The sequence below is a fragment of the Cibotium barometz genome, chromosome 4, assembly GCF_041138505.1.
Source record: "Cibotium barometz isolate CiBa-2024 chromosome 4, ASM4113850v1, whole genome shotgun sequence".
NCBI lineage: Eukaryota > Viridiplantae > Streptophyta > Polypodiopsida > Cyatheales > Cibotiaceae > Cibotium > Cibotium barometz.
The window spans coordinates 48,723,390-48,743,826 of record NC_141049.1 but is presented as its reverse complement, the minus strand read 5'-3'; positions in this window follow the sequence as shown (position 1 = coordinate 48,743,826).

Below are 20,437 nucleotides of genomic sequence, written 5' to 3'. Positions count from 1 at the left end.
TGAGGAGTGTGTGAGGTCTAGGAGGAACATATACATATTCATCAAAACAAAGGAGGTGTGGAGCTTGAACCTCACTGAAAAATTGCTTGGGTCTATAATTATGTTTATGGTCCTTTCAGATCCCCCAAAACTCCATATATCTAGCAAGCCTTAGAATACCACTAACCTTAAAATAAAAGTTGTTACCCTACTTAAATGATTTCCAAAAAAGAAAGTGAGAAAAAAATACCCAAAAACAAAGAAAAATCTCACAAAAATATAAGTGAAATATAATCACTTATAAATGTCCCCACCTCGTTTGAGTAATCCCAACATTCACTAACTTTTGACTAACCAGCTTGCCTTCCAAAGGAATAATAACCATTGAGAACATTCATTCAAATTCATGAGCAATAACACAATTTCTCAATTCTCCCCACAACAAAGCCTTCCACTCAATCACAAGGACACGATTGACATCAAGAATGGGGGGATATTAACCTATTTTAGGATAAACAGATGATGCCACTAATATTCTACATTAAATAGAAAAGACAAACACACCAAAAGGATATGCAATAAAGCTATGAAGTAACGATCTCCAAATCTACAACTTGGACTAGTGCTTGTATAATGGACGAGTGGACGAGCACTCATAATGGTTTGACAAAATACTTATTGGATGATTCTTCCAAGAGTCTAAGAGCATGCGCTAGGAAGCTAGCGTGACTTCTCAAATGATATACTTCATGGATACATTATGAGATTAAGTATTATATAAGCAATATGCCCACTTATGAGCCATGGGTGTCCGATCAGGCCACAATTTAAGTGTATGTGTGTGTGTGAACAATTATGGCATTATATATAAGTTATTTTCTACCTCTATATCCCATCCCAACACACCATCGTGAGAAGGAGACTACACCCTAAACCCACGAGACCAGCAAAACACATATCATAGAGTCACTTTGCTCAAACCCACAAACACATGACATATCACTCGCACAAAACCATAATAGTGTCACCAAACACATGACATATCACTCGCATAAAACCATAATAGTGTCACTCACACCCTAAACCCACGAGACCAGCAAAACACATATCATAGAGTCACTTTGCTCAAACCCACAAACACATGACATATCACTCGCACAAAACCATAATGGTGTCACCAAAAACACATGACATATCACTCGCACAAAACCATAATAGTGTCACCAAAACACATCTCATGGATCCACTAATACATGCAAATCCAGTCACCAACAAACAAACTAGAAACCACTAGAAACCTACCAAACCAGGATAAGAAGGGCTTGGAAAGAAGAAGGCATATAGGGTATGAGGAAGATCTGATGACGAAGCCAGTATATCCTGATAATGGTGCCAAATGAAGCTTGGTAGGCTCCCACAATGGAGCTTTCTTCTTCTTCGTGATGGTGGCAGCAGTAGCCTTCTTTTTAATGCATCCCCTCTTGGCAACCTCGATGGCAACTCGGTAGCCTCCAACGTCAAATTTTCTCCCTAAACACTACCCCCAAGCCGATAGGCATCTACACAATGAAGGCATAGGCATTTCCTCTTGTTTGCGCTACGTCCGAACCTTGGTAAGGTGCAACTATGACATGCAAAACCTTAGAAATCATGGGGGGTGGTAGTATGGAGAGAAAGGGAACCTGCATAAGAATCAAGCACCATAACTAGCAATCCCCTCAGGTTGAGAAGGATGGGTGTCGCCCTCAAAGATCACATAGCGATGGGTGTCACTCTTAAAGATCACAGCCACCAGCCCCCCTGCTTCTTGCCTTCACGACTTGTGCTCCATGCCACCATCTAGGCTATCAAATTCCCAACACCATAAAGGTTGTGCACACCACTATGAGACAGCCTATTATGCCCATTGAGCTCATCACCAATAGCTTCTTTCTCCCAACCCAGTCTATCGTGAAGGTGGCCACCATAGGCACAAACACTAGGTTTACCAGCCCCACTCCCAGTGTCGCGCCCATGCCCAACCTGCTCTTCACCCCCGCCACCTTGAAGATGATAGGACTACCACCCCCTTAGCGACACTCTTGCCTGCACCGCCGCCACCACTCCTTTTTGCATGATACATACCTTGAAACCCCTTGATACTTTAACTTTAGCAATATTAAACAATCTAGGAAGGGGAGTCGCAAGATGATTACATGGTGCTTTAACCAAAGGACCTATACATTACTCAAAGAAGTCAGACTTATCCATATAAATTTCCAAGCTCATGAAGAAATATAATGGATCTACCAGTAATGTTTAATTTGCAAATGTTTGAGCAGTGATGTGAAGCATTTGGAAATCTAGATTACCCTACCATGTTACATGCACTCAATCTATGCTTAGTGGGCAAGTCAAGCAAATGGCTCATCATGATGATACCTGTGAAGGTAAATTTCAAGACTCTGAAGAATGCCTTTATCAATGGATTCTCAAGATAAGGTCATAAGCAAAGTGCTACAACAAAGATATACATGGTAGAGCGAAAACCTAATGAAACCATACAAGATTACATTTTACACATGAAAACCCTCACGATGTGAGGATTGGGAGAAACTCAATACACAAATGAAGCGATGTTTCCTCATGGGGTTAAAGTAAAACACTTTGTATAAACTGATCATAGTCTCAAATCCAGATTCTCTTGATCAATGTTGCAAAGAAGCAATCCATTTGAATGATAACATGATGGCAAATACCATTGATATAAAATCTCCCTTGTTTAAACCAGTGAAGCTAAGGAGCAAGACATTGATCTCTGAGATGTCCATTATAGAATTCTATAATGTCTTACTTGAAAACTTAGAAAGTCAATACAAGAAAGGAGATAAGCTAAATTGCCAACAACCTTTACAATCCCTTTCTCTTATAAACCTAATGTGCTATGCACATTGCAGGCACCACCATCCCAATCCACATTGCATACACCCCCTAAGCCAGCCTTTCTATATCATAAGATATTCGGTCATGACATCCCGTAATATATGTATTCATATGCAACAAGTGCGCAACAACCACCTCAAAAAACCAAGGAGCTCCACGTACACATTTGGTCTCCTTAACTCAAATGAAAACAAAACTAGGGATAGAAACTGTTACAAGGAGTTAATTCATGGAATTTTATATCCTCATGTTTCTCATTATTTATGAATTCTCCTATATAGGCTTAGATTGGGATGCCTTTCTAAATATTGGCAATCGTAGCTTACTTTATACGTGCGTGCGTGAGTGATTTTGTACAGGCATGAGTATGGGTTACATTGTCTTGATTCTATCAATTTTGTATAGTTATTTATGTTTTTAATCAGTTAATTTATTAGTTAATTGGCATAGTTGATGTAAGTGAAAATCCTGGGGTTGGATATGAGTTGGTGGTGGTTAGGAAAATTTTTAGACACTTGATTTTGGGTGTTGACCGAATATTATTTAATTTTGTGACAATGCATGCCATTATTCCATTTTAGGTGACATCGATATTTATTATCGATGGATATGTGACATCGATATTTATTATCGATGGATATATTTATTGGGACATGTGAAAGACCTCATGCATATTTAATTTTACAAGAGATGTACACATTTATATGGCTTAAGGTTTACACCTATTTTTGAGTAGTTTGGCTTGCAAGTCCAATAAAGCAAGCTATTTTTGTTGAAGTCGACATATTTGTGAAAGTGGACACTATTTTGTGAAGGGACCTCAAGGTGTGCACGGATGCTGTGTTGTGCAAGAGAGGAGATGAAGGAGAAGAGGAACACACAGAATGTGGGTGGGGAGACCTCAAAAAGTGGCAACCCCCTATACACACTATAAGTATATATAGATTACAATCAGTGGGCGCCTGCCCAAGGCATGGGCGACCGGGAGAGGCAATGCACCTCTGACCCCAACAACCTCCCACTCCAAAGGTGAATGTGCCTCTGAATAAGAGCACCTAGTCTAATGACTAATGTACAAGATTGATGAGTGAAAAACTACACTCATCCAATGCCCACTGGCGGTCGATGATCGCATGTATCCGGCTGTCCTGCTCCCGTGTAAGTCCATACACCACCAGACATACCGCACACGTCCTGCAGGTATGTATGCAATACCTGCATAACTCCCCCATGCGCTATGCCAGCATCAGTCACACCGAAAGACTGATAGCAAATGCTCCCACTGAAGCTGCTAAATCCGGTCTCGAGATCAACATCTCGTACATGAGACCACCAAATGTCGACGCAACACTAGCTAAACCTGCTAGCCGTACTGAACATGCATTAACATGAATGTCCCTGGCAATAGGCATCTTTGGTTGACTAGGCATGTCAACCCCATGCATCTCCTGAGTGTCCACAAAAGACGCATCAACCTACTGTGCAACCTCAGAGCAAGCCTGCTGCTCTAGGTGTCTACTAGAAGACAAATCCTTCACAACTAAATCTAGGTGTCTACTAGAAGACAAATCCTGCACAACTGAATCTAGGTGTCTACTAGAAGACAAATCTTGCACAGCTGAATCCTCATGCTCGCTGCCAAACATGGTGAGGAATGACTGCATAATAGCTGACTCTGGGATGGTCGTCACCTCACTGACATTCATAAGGACTGGATCCACATGTCCTGACATAACCATATGAGCCTCTAGCATGAGCATATCAAAGCCAGACTGTGTCACAGATGCCACATCAACATCTATACTAGCAGTCAAGTCAATCCTGTCAATCTGTGTCTGTTAGCAGATCCGCTCTACCTCTGTATGCACAAACTCTGATAACTGTTGTGTCTCACTAGAGCAATCCCGCTCTACCTCTGCACCACCTGCAGATATATCCTGCACAGCATCATGCTCAATCTCGAGCATCTCAAGAAATGACTACATCATAGCTAATGTCTTAGCATCCATATCTGACGTCTCATCCTGCTGTGACTCACTAGAGCACTCTCGCTCTACCTCTATCTCCACAGAGTCTACTGACATGTCTTGCACGGCTACATGCTTTGTCTCTTGAGCATACTGGAGCGTACTCACAAATTAGACACGTCTCGTCTTCCGCTCCTCACATGTCAGTAATGCAATCGAGACTATGCCGTCTCATACCTGATCCACGTGCATAGGGTAAAGCATGCCACCCCTGGCACCTCTCGCAAAATGACCAGCGAACCCAACTGCATCGTAAAAGATCGCTCTCGAAGCGAAATCTGGCATCCACAATCTCTGAGCTGACCAATTGAGATCAAACTCACACTCAAGTTTGGTACATATCGCACATCGCAGCAAATATGATGCACCACTCTCGGCAATGACAGTCTCACGTCTCCTGCACCAACTATGTCATGCACTGAACCATCAGACAAGTGCACACTGCCAAGCATTCTGCTAGAATAGCTACAAAACCACTCACGACATGATGTGACGTGAAACGTAGCATCCGCATCCAGCAACCACTGCGAAGGAAGTGCACAATCCGCATGTATAACAACATCTACTGCATAACTCGAAGCAAATGTGACATCACCGTCACTCGTGTACTCAGACACTACATCTGCTCCCTCAACTGTCAAATCAACTGAGCTAATAGCATCAACAACTGCATCTCCGAGACAACCATGTCTCCTGCGCTGTCGCATACGACGAAAACAACGCCGTCGATGAATGACCACAATGCCAACATGTAACCTGTCGACGTTGTCGTGCCGCAGCACGTCTATGGTGTGAAACCATGCATGTGAGGCCATCAAATGCAAATCCAGATGCATGGGATTAAGTGTCTATGTACATACGGGATGTATGGTGTGTGGAGAGTTTTGCTTTTGAGGGCGTCGCCAGGTGTACAGGTGAAATGGTTTGGTGTTGAGCTTGTTACAAGCCTGTCTGGAGTAAGATCAGTAGGGGTGACTTTAGCTGCTTGATGGCCGTCTCAGTGTGTACGCGTCCCCAAAGAAATGAGCGGGCACTCGTATGCTGCATCTTCAAGAGGTATGGCATGAAGGGCAATTAATAAGAAAGAAGGGCCAAGGTTGCTTGAGATATGGTGTGAAATGGAAATGTGAGTGTGGCCATTCTCTTAGGTCTTAGAAGAGTTAAAAATAATTAAAAACGTGGCAAAAAAAAAATATAGCCACATGGGAGCGTTAGGGAGCCGCCAGCGAGAACTCTCGAAGGTTGGCGAAAGCTGCTGGAGGTCGCGGCAGGAAGCCTGGCAGGCGGCGTGTGTTCTGGTGTAAAGGCAGCTGGAAGAGAAGGGGAAGGAGGCCGTGTGTAGTGTGGGGGTTCCTGGAAAAAGGCAGCTGCTGTAGAAGACAGACGGGAGGCGGCAGATATACAAGAGGGAGCTGCAGGCTCTCGGGCATGACTGGAGCAGCGATGGGCTGCTGAGCTTGGAGGACGCTGACAGGCTGAGGCGCAGCTGTAGACAAAAAGCCAAAGGACAGGCTGGGGCGCAGCTGTAGACAAAGAGCCAAGGGAAAGTGAAGGGGAAGCGCTGGAGCGGCAGAGTGTGGCTGCTGCTGGTGTGCGACCTGGCGAGCTTGCAACTGGATTGCATAGAGAGCAGGAAGCGGCTGCAAATATTCTAAATGATAACCTTGATACATATTTTTTAAATCGCGAAGGGCCCAAAATCATATCTGTATACAAGGCACACAAGAAGAAGAAGTTGGAGCAGCAGGACAACATCTCTAAAGAACATCCAGTGCAGGCTGGCTTACTGAAAGTGCCTGAAAAGGAAGCTGAACAGAAATCAGGGGGTCCAGGAAATTCAGCAGTGAAGCATGCTAATGCTGATAAATCTCAACGTAAAAAAGATGCTGATTCTTATGCCACACCTGGAAAGTCACGCCGTGTTTCAGGGACGGGACATCATAAGGCTGACTGTTCATGTGTAGTGTGCACGGGTGTTCGGCGGAAACTTGCTCGGGAGGGAAAACTTGGAAACCCTACAGCTAAAGCTGCTGGTGCCACTCCTATCACTCAAGAAAGGTTGACTGTACAGGCTTCCTTATCCCTAGCTTGAAGGAATACATTAGAATTATTGGAATGTTCTTATATGCAGATGTCAAAGCCACAGTGGTGCAAAGTTGTGAGGTTGATGCGGGTCCTCCATGTGGTAAATATTGTTGATGTGTCTATGATCCGAGGGAATGCAAAGTGAATGCATAAGCCTTGAAAGCTCAGTATTGTGAATATGATGTGAAGGTTCATAAAGTTGAGGTCCTATGTTTATGACATGTTATGATGATGTCAGCCTTGTCTTTGATATGGACTATGGTGCCAATGCTGGCCATGAATCTTGGATGTATATACCTATGAGATGTTTTTCTGGGGTTTGATGTGATGAGTTTTATGAATCAAGCTATGTTAATGCCAGTTTTTGGCTTGGATCATGAGGCTTTCGTTTGCTTTGACTACCCATGTATGGCTGAGTCTTAAATTAATGATGGTTCTAGCTTTTGCTAGTGATGCCCCTTGAAGTTCAACCACTTACTCTCACAGCCAGAAGCCCCGCGCTTTCCCAGCGACACCGCCCACGTCACGACAGCTTTGGTGAACCCGACGTGAAACCGCTGGGGTGAGAGTACAAAATGGAGCATTTATATGCAGAAATGAAAGAGCTTGAAGAGCGGTTCAGGAAGATTGAAGAAGAAAAGCAAATTCAGGAAGCAGTGGAAATTGTGATGCAATTGGTATATGACACGCTCAATATATTTGATGGTTACGATCCAGAAAGCTATCTAACGTGTTATGAGACAGAGATGAAGAATCAAGGGGTTCCTGAAAACATGATGATTGTATCTTTTGCATACCTTGTAAGTCCTGATTTAAAAGATGAAGTGCTGGAACTAGCAGAGTATCACTCTAAACGATGGAGTGATTTTGCAGATGCACTTATTTATGTGAGTTCCAGGTATAATGTGAGCTGTGATAGTGTTCCAGCAACAATCCGAGCCAATTTAGAAGCGGTTGTTGATGCATGTCTTATGGAGGACAATCAATTGCTATTCAAGGCTGATACAGAGATTGTGGAGGCTGTTTATGCTAAATTGGGACTACAAAAAGCCATTAGTGAACAACAAGGCCTTCACTGTGCAAAAAGGGATGCTTTGCTACAGCCTCATAAAGATGCAATGGGTGAACTCTGCAAGTATAATCTGTCTTCCTTGTTTGAGGGTGCAGACATACAGGGTCCTATGATCATACCACATGATGTATGTATGCCTATGCTTGAGGAGACACTTGATTCAGAGAGCTTCAGGATAGGTGTTTCGAAGGGTATTCCTCAGGTGTCGTATCATATGTGTGAAGAACAGCAGGAACCAATGCTTCTTGTTGAAAGCATGATTGCAGAGTTTGAAGATCTAAGACAAGAAGAAGATGCTATCATTACTGCATTCTTATCTGGTTATGATGCTTATAAGCAGGATGATGTACATGAATATGCAGACGGGCCACAAGTATGTGTGATTGATTTAGAGGGGGTGAGTGATATGGGTGATTCCAACAGTGATGTTGCTTCTGAGGCTGGTTGCCAAGGTTCTTTGGATTTGGGTTATTCTGGAATGCTAACAGGGTGTTCCAACAATAAACAGGGTGATGCTATGTCATGTTACCATATTATAGTAGTGATGTGTGTGAACACACTTAGGACCGCCGGGGCACTTTTTCCCTCACTAGGAGGTTTTTTCCCCCGTGCATTGTATATACGCCCATTATCTTCTAGGGCTTGTATCTTTCATTTTTGGCACTCATAATACACTACTGTGTTGTGCTCAAGCTTCCTCATCTTCTTGAAGTTGTGTGTGCATTCCTGCAACCCTAATTCCAACAATTGGTATCAGAGCAGGCTTCCTCCTCCCGGGCAGCATCACCGGCACCTGCCGCTTCATCTCCTCCGATTGCAACGAGGTTTCACGAGCGTCTGCAGGTTAGTATATGCCGTGGGAAAGCCCGTAGGGCTTGTTCGTTTCAGAATTTTGATCTGAAGTCATTTCGCCCTCCGTTTTTGCATTCCAAGTACTGCGCAGGCAAAATCGTCCTGCTGTGCAGATTTTCTGTCAAGATTAAAATCTGCAGGACAGGTGCCCATTCGTCTGTTTTGGGCTGTGCTACATAGCACAGGTCGATTTTATACAGGTTTACCTCTTACAGACAGCATTTACATCTAGTAGTACAGTCATTGGCCATGGCTGACAACAATGATGTATTCCGCATGTTGGCTGCTGAGGATAAGTTGGATGGCACCAACTATCCATTGTGGGCATATATGATGCGACATGTATTGGTAGCAAAGGGGTTATGGAACATTGTGCAGGGTATTGATGCACGTCCTATTGTGGCTGGGAATGCTGCAAACACATCAGAAACAGGTACTGTTGATGATGGTGCAGGCACAAGTGCTGTAGCAGCTGTTCGAGAACCACCACTTTCAGCAGAGCAGATTCGTTGGGATGGTAGAGATGCGCAGGCTCATGCCTTGATTGCGCTGTCTGTCAAACGTACCATTATCCCACATATTCGCTCCTGCAGGACTTCTAAGGATGCTTGGGATGTACTTGCCACATTGTATCAGGCAAGAAATGAGGCTCGTGTTGCTTATCTCTGAAAACAGTTGGAGAGTGAGCATATGAACGAAGGTGATTCTATGGATAGCTTTTTGACAAAGATCAAGGATTTCAAAGAGCAGCTCATTTCTGCAGATGAAATCCTGTCAGACAGTTCACTTGTGCAGACTGTTTTGAATGGTCTACCAGATTCTTATCAGGGTTTTGCTTCCACTCTTCGCTTGATGATGAAAGGCAATCCCAATGCCTTATCATTTGAGGAGTTAGTTTCTGTTTTGCTGCATAGACCAGTCAAGGCAAAACAGGAATATTATGCGTGTCGCAGATCAAGCTTTCGTTGCTAGTCAGAGAAGCGGGAAAGGTAAAGCTGGCTTTTCTTCTAGTAAGCAGAAATCTGCAAATGCTGCGCAACCAAAGAAGGAAGACAAAGATGAGAAGAAGGGTGACAAACAGAAGACATTTTGCAAGTACTGTAAGGAAAATGATCATGTCATCAAAGCGTGTCCTAAGCTGGCTGCGAAAGAGGCTAAGAAGAAAGAGGCTGGTATGGCTGTTGCAGATGCCTCTCCTTCTAACAATGAATCTGCTAATGTTGTGCTAGATACAGAATGGGCATTCAATGCGCAGTGCAGTTATGACCCATCTTTGCATGACACATGTATGTCTGCAGTAGATTCAGATGTATGGTACTTTGACAGTGGTGCCACTAAGCATATCACCTCGCAGCGCAGTTTATTCACTTTCCTTGAGTCTGCTCCCACAGGGAATACTGTCACTTGTGCCAATAACTCCTCTTATCCCGTTGAAGGAGTTGGACAGATTGTGCTGAATGTTGCAAATGGCAACACCTTTACACTTTTTGATGCATTGTATGTGCCAGGGATCAAAAAGAATCTGCTGTCAGTCTCCGCATTTGCCAAAACAGGTTTGGTTGTAAAATTTGTGGATGACAGATGTACTGTTCATGATCTCTCTTGTGGTGACATCATTGTAGCATCTGGTTCACTATGTCGAGGGCTGTATAAGCTCAATATGGATGGCAAATGTGTAGAGGATTCAGCATGTGCTATTATGGATACGCAGGCTATTTCAAATGCAAAACTGTGGCATGCACGTTTTGGTCATCTGAATTTTGCAAGTTTGCTGCGCCTGCAGAAATCTGAAATGGTGTCTTCTTTGCCTAAGCTTGAGGCACCTGTCAAGCATGTTTGTGAGGGCTGCATATTGGGTAAAATGCAGCGTGCTTCCTTTCCCAAAGATGGATCAGTGAGAGCTGAACGCAGATTGCAGCTTGTTCACAGTGATGTTTGTGGTCCCATGCAAACTCCATCATTTGGAAACTACCTTTACTTCGTGACTTTCATTGATGATTTTACCAGGCATGCATGGGTATATCCTTTGAAAGCAAAGTCCGAAGTGTTTTTGTGCTTCAAACAGTTTTTGGTTATGGCTGAAAATGTGTCAGAAAGTAAGATGGGCACCCTCCGTTCAGATCGAGGGGGGGAGTATATGTCTTCAGAATTTAATGCATTTCTGGCTGAGCGTGGGATAAAACACCAATGTACAGTGCCGTATACACCACAGCAAAATGGTGTGGCTGAGAGAAAAAACAGGTCTCTCATGGAAATGGCAAGATGTATGGTTAAGAGTCAAAGTCTACCACATGGTTTTTGGCTTGAGGCTGTCATGTGTGCCACTTATGTACTAAACAGGTGTCCCACCAAAGCATTACAGGTTGTCAGGCATATGCATTAGTGCCTGTGCAACATCGCAGAAAATTGGATGACAAAGCTGTCAAATGTATTTTTGTTGGATATAGTGCTGAGAGCAAAGGCTATCGTTTGTATCATCCACAGACAAAGCGCATTTTGGTTAGCCGTGATGTTGTATTTGTGGAAGATGCAGTTCAGCCCTTGGTTTCATGTACTAAGGAGACAGATATCAGCTCACGTGATGTCTATGATACATTGTTGCCTCTTTTCAGTGGTGCACAGTCAAGTGCAATACCTCATGAGGCAGTTTTTCAGCCTATGCAGGTTTTAAATGATGGCACAGATCAGCCTATATCTGATGCAGATGTGCATGATGCACTTGAGGATGAGAGACAAGAGATTGAGGGCTCTAGGAATATGCCTAGATGGCTGGTGCAGACTTTGCGTGACAGCAAGTTGGATGCCCCTTTGTCTAGTCGCACTCGTTCTGGCTCTCATGGTGCCTCTTATGCGTCAGATTGTTATGCATTGGCTGTTTCTAGTATGTGCGATGAAAGTGAGCCTGTTTCATTTGATGAGGCACAAAGTTCAGAAAATTGGATGGCTGCTATGCAAGCAGAATACGATGCTATTATGAAGAATGGTACATGGTCTTTATGTGACTTGCCCCCTGGCAAGAAGGCCATTGGCACTAAGTGGGTATACAAATTGAAGCGTAAGCCTGATGGCACAGTGGACTAGGCTTGTTGCAAAAGGTTATGCTCAAGAGAAGGGCATTGATTTTGATGAGACTTTTGCTCCCACATGTCGTATGACCACTGTTCGTAGCATCTGTGCATTAGCAGCTCATAATGGTTGGAATGTACATCAGCTGGACATAAAGACTGCGTTCTTAAATGGAGATTTGCATGAGGAGGTGTATGTATCGCAGCCTCGTGGTTTTGTTCAAAGAGGGCAGGAAAACAAAGTGTGCAGGTTAAAAAAGGCTTTATATGGTTTAAAGCAAGCTCCACGAGCTTGGTATGAAAAAATACATGCATATTTGACTGCACATGGGTTTCAGAATAGTCCAACAGAAAGCACTTTGTATGTTAAACGTGTGGATGGTGTACATCTAATCATTGCTCTCTATGTCGATGACATGCTGCTCACAGGACCAAATGAGAGTCATATTGCTGATTTTAAGGCTGATTTGAATGCCTCTTTTGAGATGTCAGATTTGCAGCATTTGCATCATTATTTGGGGATACAATTTAAGCAGTGTGATGGAGGTATTGCTTTGTGTCAGACAAAGTATATTGAAACATTGTTGCGGAGATTTGGCCTTGAAGACTGCAAGCCTATTGCTACTCCAATGGAGACAGGTTTGAAGTTGAGTCTTCATGATGCTGGAGATCACTTTGATGTCACACTCTATCAGACAGCTGTTGGTTGCCTCATTTATGTATGCATTACGAGGCCAGACATTCAGTTTGCAGTCTCACAGGTGAGCAGATTTATGCATAGCCCAGGCATTAAGCATTGGCAGGCAGTGAAGCGTATCTTTCGCTATTTGAGTGGTACTCGGCATCTTGGGTTGTTTTATCCCAAGGGGGGATCATTGCCGCCAGATTTACATGCTTTTTCAGATTCTGACTGGGCTGGTTGTTATGACACACGCGTGTCCACGAGTGGTTTTTGCTTCATGCTTGGAAGCTCATGCATATCATGGTTGAGCAAGAAGCAGCCTACTGTGGCCACTTCTAGTTGTGAAGCTGAGTACAGGGCAGCTTTCATAGCTACGGTTGAGTGTGTGTGGCTCAGACGCCTTATGGCTGATTTGGGTGTTGGGCAGCCATCTGCCACCACCATCTTCACTGACAGTCAGAGCGCATTGGCAGTTGCGCGGAACCCAGTGTTCCATGCTCGTACGAAGCACATTGAGGTGCACTACCATTATGTCAGGGAGAGACTCTCTGCAGGAGAGATCAGTTTGGCTTATGTGCCAACACAGGATAACCTTGCAGACCTTTTCACAAAGGCTCTGCCTCGTGAGAAGTTCGAAGCTTTTCGCAAAGCTTTGGGCTTACTCCCTTTTGTAGATTCGTCCACATAGCTAGACACTTCCCTATACATGAGTGCTAGCTCTTGTTCACCGCATCACTCCAGGGGGGATTTGTTACCATATTATAGTAGTGATGTGTGTGAACACACTTAGGACCGCCGGGGCACTTTTTCCCTCACTAGGAGGTTTTTTCCCCCGTGCATTGTATATACGCCCATTATCTTCTAGGGCTTGTATCTTTCATTTTTGGCACTCATAATACACTACTGTGTTGTGCTCAAGCTTCCTCATCTTCTTGAAGTTGTGTGTGCATTCCTGCAACCCTAATTCCAACATGTCATCAGTGTCAGGGTTACCTTGCAACCACATTTGTGAGCAACAATCTCGAGCTTGGAAGCCTGTTTATGATGATGATTTGGAGAGGAAAATTGAATCTGTCTTTTTGGATCATGCAGGGTTCAATGACATACAGATTCAAGGGTACTTGGGTGAGGGACCCATAATTCTAAGCCCATCTGCAGACAGGTATCAAGAAATACTGGGAGATAACGTGCAAGATATGCAAAGTGTGGCCACAGAGCCTCATGAGGCTGCATATGAGCAACCAAATGGATATAGCTATGGGGGTATGAATGTTCATGATAATCAATATGTGGGATTGCAAGATGATAATGGCTTCAATACGATTGATCCTGGATTGGATGCTATCCTAGATGATGCATTGGATGATTTCATGGTATATAATAGATCCCCATCAGCTTTGGGCTCTTCTATGCTTGATGCTAGTCAACTGTTGGTTGCAAGTGAGGATGTGCAGGTGTTATGTAAGCCAAATGATTGTGATGAGATTGATTCAGATCTGGAGGCTATTCTCGATGATGCCTTGTTGGACTTTGTATGTGTTGATGCTTTTCCTTCTTTGGATGAGAAGAATGAATGTTTATCAGAGCTGGATCCAGGCACGGTAGATTTGGATGGGATGTTACCAAGTGTGTGTTCCATGCTGTTAATGCAGTTGTTATTTGGTGTGGCCATACAATATGTGGTGCAAAGGCTTCAAACATGGCCTGAGGAAAATTTTGAAGCAAATCATTTTGAAGAGCATTCCACTTTGAATGATGAGGGTAATTATGCATATGCAGGGAATCTAAATGAGGATAGAGCTTCATATGAGCAAAGGATATGGCACGTATGCCAAAAGCGATTGGTATTTGATCCAGGTGGAAAAGCAGAACCATTCAGATGTGATTGCTAAGGGTTTAAGACACCTAGTTGGATGCTTGTACATATACCAATGTTGGTGTGCAAATAATGCCTGGGCAGTGAGTTCCAGGACCTGTGTGGCACATACCAGAGGATGTGCAGGTTTAGAGGGGGTGGATGTCGTGCCACGGCACGTCTATGGTGTGAAACCATGCATGAGAGGCTATTAAATGCAAATCCAGATGCATGGGATTAAGCGCCTGTGTACATATGGGATGTATGGCGTGTGGAGAGTTTTGCTTTGGAATGCGTTGCCAGGTGTTAAGGGTGGACGGTATTGGCTTTGAGCTTGTTGCAGGCCTGTCAGTAAGAGGTCAGATGATGGAGATGATGTCAGCTGCTCGGATGTCTGGATATAGAGAAGCGAGCGTTCAAGGTTGCTATTTGAAGTGGCCAAGGAAAGCATGGGCATTGGTGTGAAAAGAGATTGTAAGGTGGCCATTTTTCAAATAAATAAAAATAAATAAAATAAAATAAGAAATGGACGTGCCTTCCTAAAAAAGTTGGCGGGGAGCTTCAGTAGCGGCCAGCTGGAAATCCAGAAGCTGGGCGAGGCTGGCGAGTCGGAGAGGGGGCCGCCTAGAGATAAAACCGCCGGGGAGAAGAGAAAAAAAATGCTTGCTGAAAGTCGGTGGGCAGAAAAAGAAAAGAGGGGTGTGTGAGCCTCCTCGGATAAAAAAGGCCTTGCGTGTGCAGAGGAGAGGGGAGGCCGACGTGTGCGCTGAAGGGAGACTCTCTGGTGGCCTAATAGCTGACTGGTACAGCTGCAACGGCGACAGGTTGGTGAGCAAAAGCCACTGCAGTGCTGCTGGAGGAGAGGCCGACGTGTGCGCTGAGGGGAGACTCTCTGGTGGCCTAATAGCTGACTGGTACAGCTGCAACAGAGAGTGCCGAATTTGAAAAGATATACAAGTTGACAGTGACTGTCGTCCCGACTAATCAACCTATGGTTAGAAAGAGGGTATGACCAGTGAGCAGAGAAGGGAGAACTACCTATGTGATGTGACTTATGTCACCAACAGTGAACTTGGCTTCGACTATCTGCGAGATAACTTGGCTGGCCTGCTGAAAAGCCAAGTGAACAGTACTATAAAGCTGCAAAAATAGCTTCAGCTTTTGCACGGGATATTCACTATACTGTTGATGAGAAGCAGAAGTCGATACTACTGACAGAGCAAGGCTACGAAGATGCCGAAGAGATTCTGGATGTGAAGGACCTCTACGATCCTCGAGAGCAGTGGGCATCCTACCTTCTTAATGCAATCAAGGCCAAAGAACTGTTTCTGAAGGATGTCAGTTATATCGTACGGGGTAAAGAAGTTGTGATTGTTGATGAACTCACGGGCAGGGTCATGCAGGGTAGACGATGGAGTGATGGTCTACACCAGGCTGTTGAAGCAAAGGAAGGCTTGCCCATTGAGAATGAGACCGTGACTCTGGCCTCAATCAGTTATCAAAACTTTTTCCTGCAGTATCCGAAGCTCTGTGGAATGACTGTACAGGCTTCCTTATCCTTAGTTTGAAGGAATACATTAGAATTATTGGAATGTACTTATATGCAGATGTCAAAGCCACAGTGGTGCAAAGTTGTGAGGTTGATGCGGGTCCTCCATGTGGCAAATATTGTTGATGTGTCTATGATCCGAGGGAATGCAAAGTGAATGCATAAGCCTTGAAGGCTCAATATTGTGAATATGATGTGATGGTTCATAAAGCTGAGGTCCTATGTTATGACATGCTATGATGATGTCAGCTTTGTCTTTGATATGGACTATGGTGCCAATGCTGGCCGTGAATCTTGGATGTAAATACCTATGAGATGTTTTCCTGGGTTTTGATGTGTTGAGTTTTATGAATCAAGCTAAGTTAATGCCAATTTTTGGCTTGGATCATGAGGTTTTCGTTAGCTTTGACTACCCATGTAATGCTGAGTCTTAAATTTATGATGGTTCTAGCTTTTGCGGGTGATACCCCTTGAAGTTCAACCACTTACTCTCACAGCCAGAAGCCTCGCGCTTTCCCAGCGACACCGCCCACGTCACGACAACGTATACGTGAATGCCTCTATCTCACATGAGTCGAATGTGCCCTGAATGACCACAATGCCAACATGTAACATGTCGACGTATACGTGAATGCCTCTGTCTCACATGAGTCCTGGATGACTCAGATCCATCATACATCTCATGTAATCTCTGCCACAATGCTCTCGTAGTCGTCTCATACATAACAAGAGCAAAAATAGACTCCACAAGGAACAAGCGGATCGTAGATAATGCCAACTTATCTAACTCCTACCAACTGACGTCAGACATACTAGAAGGTCTACCTGCATCACCACTCAATGGTCCATGCAACCCTCGCTGTGTCAATGCATCAAGCATACACTCTCGCCATGCTGCAAAGTCTGACCCATCAAACATGCGCATCTGTGAGAGGTCACAATCTGATCGATCACCTGTCTCTGCTATGAGAACAACGTAGCAACTAGCAGGCAAAATCGTGAGACAATCTCTGTCAATGAGCGTAAAGCTCCCACAGTGTCAATACATGAGCTGTTGTACCTGCTCTATCACAACACTGCAATCCCATAAGCTAATCACCAAGCTCACGCTGTGCGGTATCGATGCATACACGCACTAATCTCCCACCTGCAGAGAACACCGCATGCAAATCCTGAGTGCAACCTACAATCGCAAATTGGATCGCAGCAACCAATGCGCATAAAACACCTGGGAAAATTTCGCCAGAGTTCTGGCAGCAGAATGGCTATAAAACCAAAATAACAAATATCCATTGCCCACTCAAAACCATGAGCAAGCGCATCAAACCGCACTCAATACATGCATAAACCTCTGCAAATCTGTGTCCAAACTACAGTACCTGTCTCTGAGCGTAACTCAAGCTCATGCGCATATATCCACAGTCACATACGTGTGAGCAACGTAGCTCAAAATGTCTGCCAATCCGTAACGCAAACAAAAGACCTACAATTGAAATCCGATCACGTAGAGCATATGCACACAAATGAGACCTGTAATGCTCACAAATGAGCAATGTGTACCGCAATCGCATACATGAGTCGAAGCCTGTAGAGAGAACCTATCGAAACTGGAGAGGACACGCACATACGCTCAATGCATACACCTTATCAAGCGAAACTGGTGACGAGACCTGTCAGCTCACGAACATACACGTGACTGCTCAATGCATGCCAATGAGCGTAGCCGCCGAATGGCTACACTCGCCCTGCAACCTGGAAGAGCAACCTGGAAGAGCAGAAAACTGGTATAATGCAAGGCCGAAGCCGTGTACCTGGTGCCTGGAGGACTGAAGGATGCTCCCGTCAATGCGAACGCGCACTAACAAGGTTGGTGTCACTGGCGTCGATGTCGATGTCGTCTCGCTGAAATACACCAAGTGGAAGCATGGACTCGCTCTTGTGTGGACGTAGATTGGACTCAACCTTATGTCATGTGCAAATTTCATTCTATGCTTATTGATTATTGTGTTGTAATTTATTTTTGGCTCATTTTCCACCAACAGAAATTACTAAGGAAGCAATTAGACAAATAGTGTACTGCTTCTACTATCGTGGACCAACCACACAAGCTTGTAGATTGGCTAGTGTGGAATGCACTCTTGCATTCTTAATGCCAAACACAATGTGTGAACGATGTGCCATTGAGCACCTATTTATAGACTGGCCAAGGAGAGATGCTTTATTACAAGCTACCTCACAATACCCAACTCTCAATATCTTAAGTGTGTAGAATGGACACTTGTCCATGGTTCCATTCAATGTGCTCACACAGTTTACAGGCCAAGGTGCAGAGACGAAAGCCAAAAAGCCTGTGAAAGAACACTGTACACAAGAACATAGAGGAGAATATCTTGAAACAAGAACCAAAAAAAGATTCACAATGTCCTAAATCTAAGAAAGTGAAGCAACATAATGCCCAAGTATTGAGACCAAGGACCCAATGTATGTGACACTTTCTAAGCACTCAAAAGAAAACACTCTCTCACCGCATGGGAAAGAACAATGAGAACCTACTAAAGATCCAAGAAATATAAGATGAGGTAACGAGTTACAGAACCTCCACTAGTGCAATTGACATCAAAGCACTAAGACCTAAACCACCACCACAAGATGAGAACAAGAGCCTTAGCAAATAACACTCTCAAGAAATCTTGTTCAAACTGGTTGAAGTGTTGATTGGGTCACCACATTTTGTTAAACCCAAGAGGATTCCTCAAAACCAACTAGAAGAGGAGTGCAATTCCCTTTTCAAGAGGAAGAGACACTACCTTCTACCAAAACTAATCCATTAAACCATGATGTCACACGGCAACCTCCAAGGTTTTCACATGCTTCTAATTAGTCTCAGTAAACATAGTAAGGGGTCCTTCAGTGCCATTGTTCACACTGAGAGCCACAATGGTACTCTTCAAAATGATGAAAACAAAAATGAGGAGAATTATGCCTTAGACCAACTCTTTGGGAAGGAATGAAGATTCAATACTTCAATCTCAAAGTGAATGGGAAATGGAAACTGAAAGTGAAGGTGAAATTGAGACATCCATGCTTCCATTGGAGGAGCCTATCAAAGTTTTGCTAGATTTCCCTATGGGAAAGAATGTTGGGAACGGGAAAGAGCTGTGTGATTAGTCCTAAAGCCAGTGACAACATCGTATCCACATAAACATGGGTATCCTTGGGACAACCCTCAATCACCCCTAGACACATTGTGGTGACACTAATGGAGGATACCTAGAAATTTAGGGCTATTTCACCATTCTCATTGAGGGGACTAACATGGAATGGGACTTCTAGGAGGTTACCCCTAATGATGAGTGCATTGCAACAAAAAAAAGAAGGGAAAAAAAGGGAAAGGGGGAAAAGAAAAAAAAGGCAAAAATAAATATTTGGGATTCACCCCTACCATAGCCATGCTTCATTTATACCTCCAGGTAACACTGAAAAGATTCTAATGAGTTTCATGGTTGCAATAACTTGGTGCAAAAGCACATGTCATTAATAGCCAATCACATCAATGGGTAATCTCATCAGCTTACCGTTTCAATTGGGTAAATGGCTTTATAATCCATCCATTTTTATTGCTAGTCACCCCACATATCTTGCCATCTTCTTAGGCCTTTCTTGTTTTGTTGACAATGACATATGCCAATGGCTTACCATCTTTATCTCGTGCATTTGACCACTATATATCACCCAATCCATCTTTATCTCATGCATTTGACCACTATATATCACCCAATCCATCTTAGCCAATGTTGTTGGTGTAAGTTGTAATTTACATCCAAACCCAACGAAGCAATGTGGTGCATTGGAGGCTAAGTTCAATAAAGATCATTATGGAAGTTAAAATAGAGGCATTTGGAGGATAGCCCCACCACACGATCAACTCATTCTCATCTATTTATAGACAGTATATTTTGGATTAGTTTCAACACACATATTATGTATATAGTATCAATGCGAGAAAAAAACCTTCATTAAAGTACTAATAAATAAAATCTTCAAAGTCTTGAAGATTTTTCTTATATGCTTTAAATTTGAAGAAAACATTTGAAATTTTAGATTGAAGGTCTCAAAACTTAATGGAATTACACTAACCTCTGTTTTTTCTCACACTATTAGATAAATAATTTGATATTTTAGATCATTCAAAAAACTCATGAGTTGAAAGGGCAAATAACATAGTCGAAGGTATTATATACTCATGGACTGATTTGATTGAGAGTAGGAGCTTGTTCTTTGCCGAAAAGTGCTACTGATGGGGTGAGGGCAGTGATGTGGTGAAGCATTTCCCTTGAGTGGATGTACTG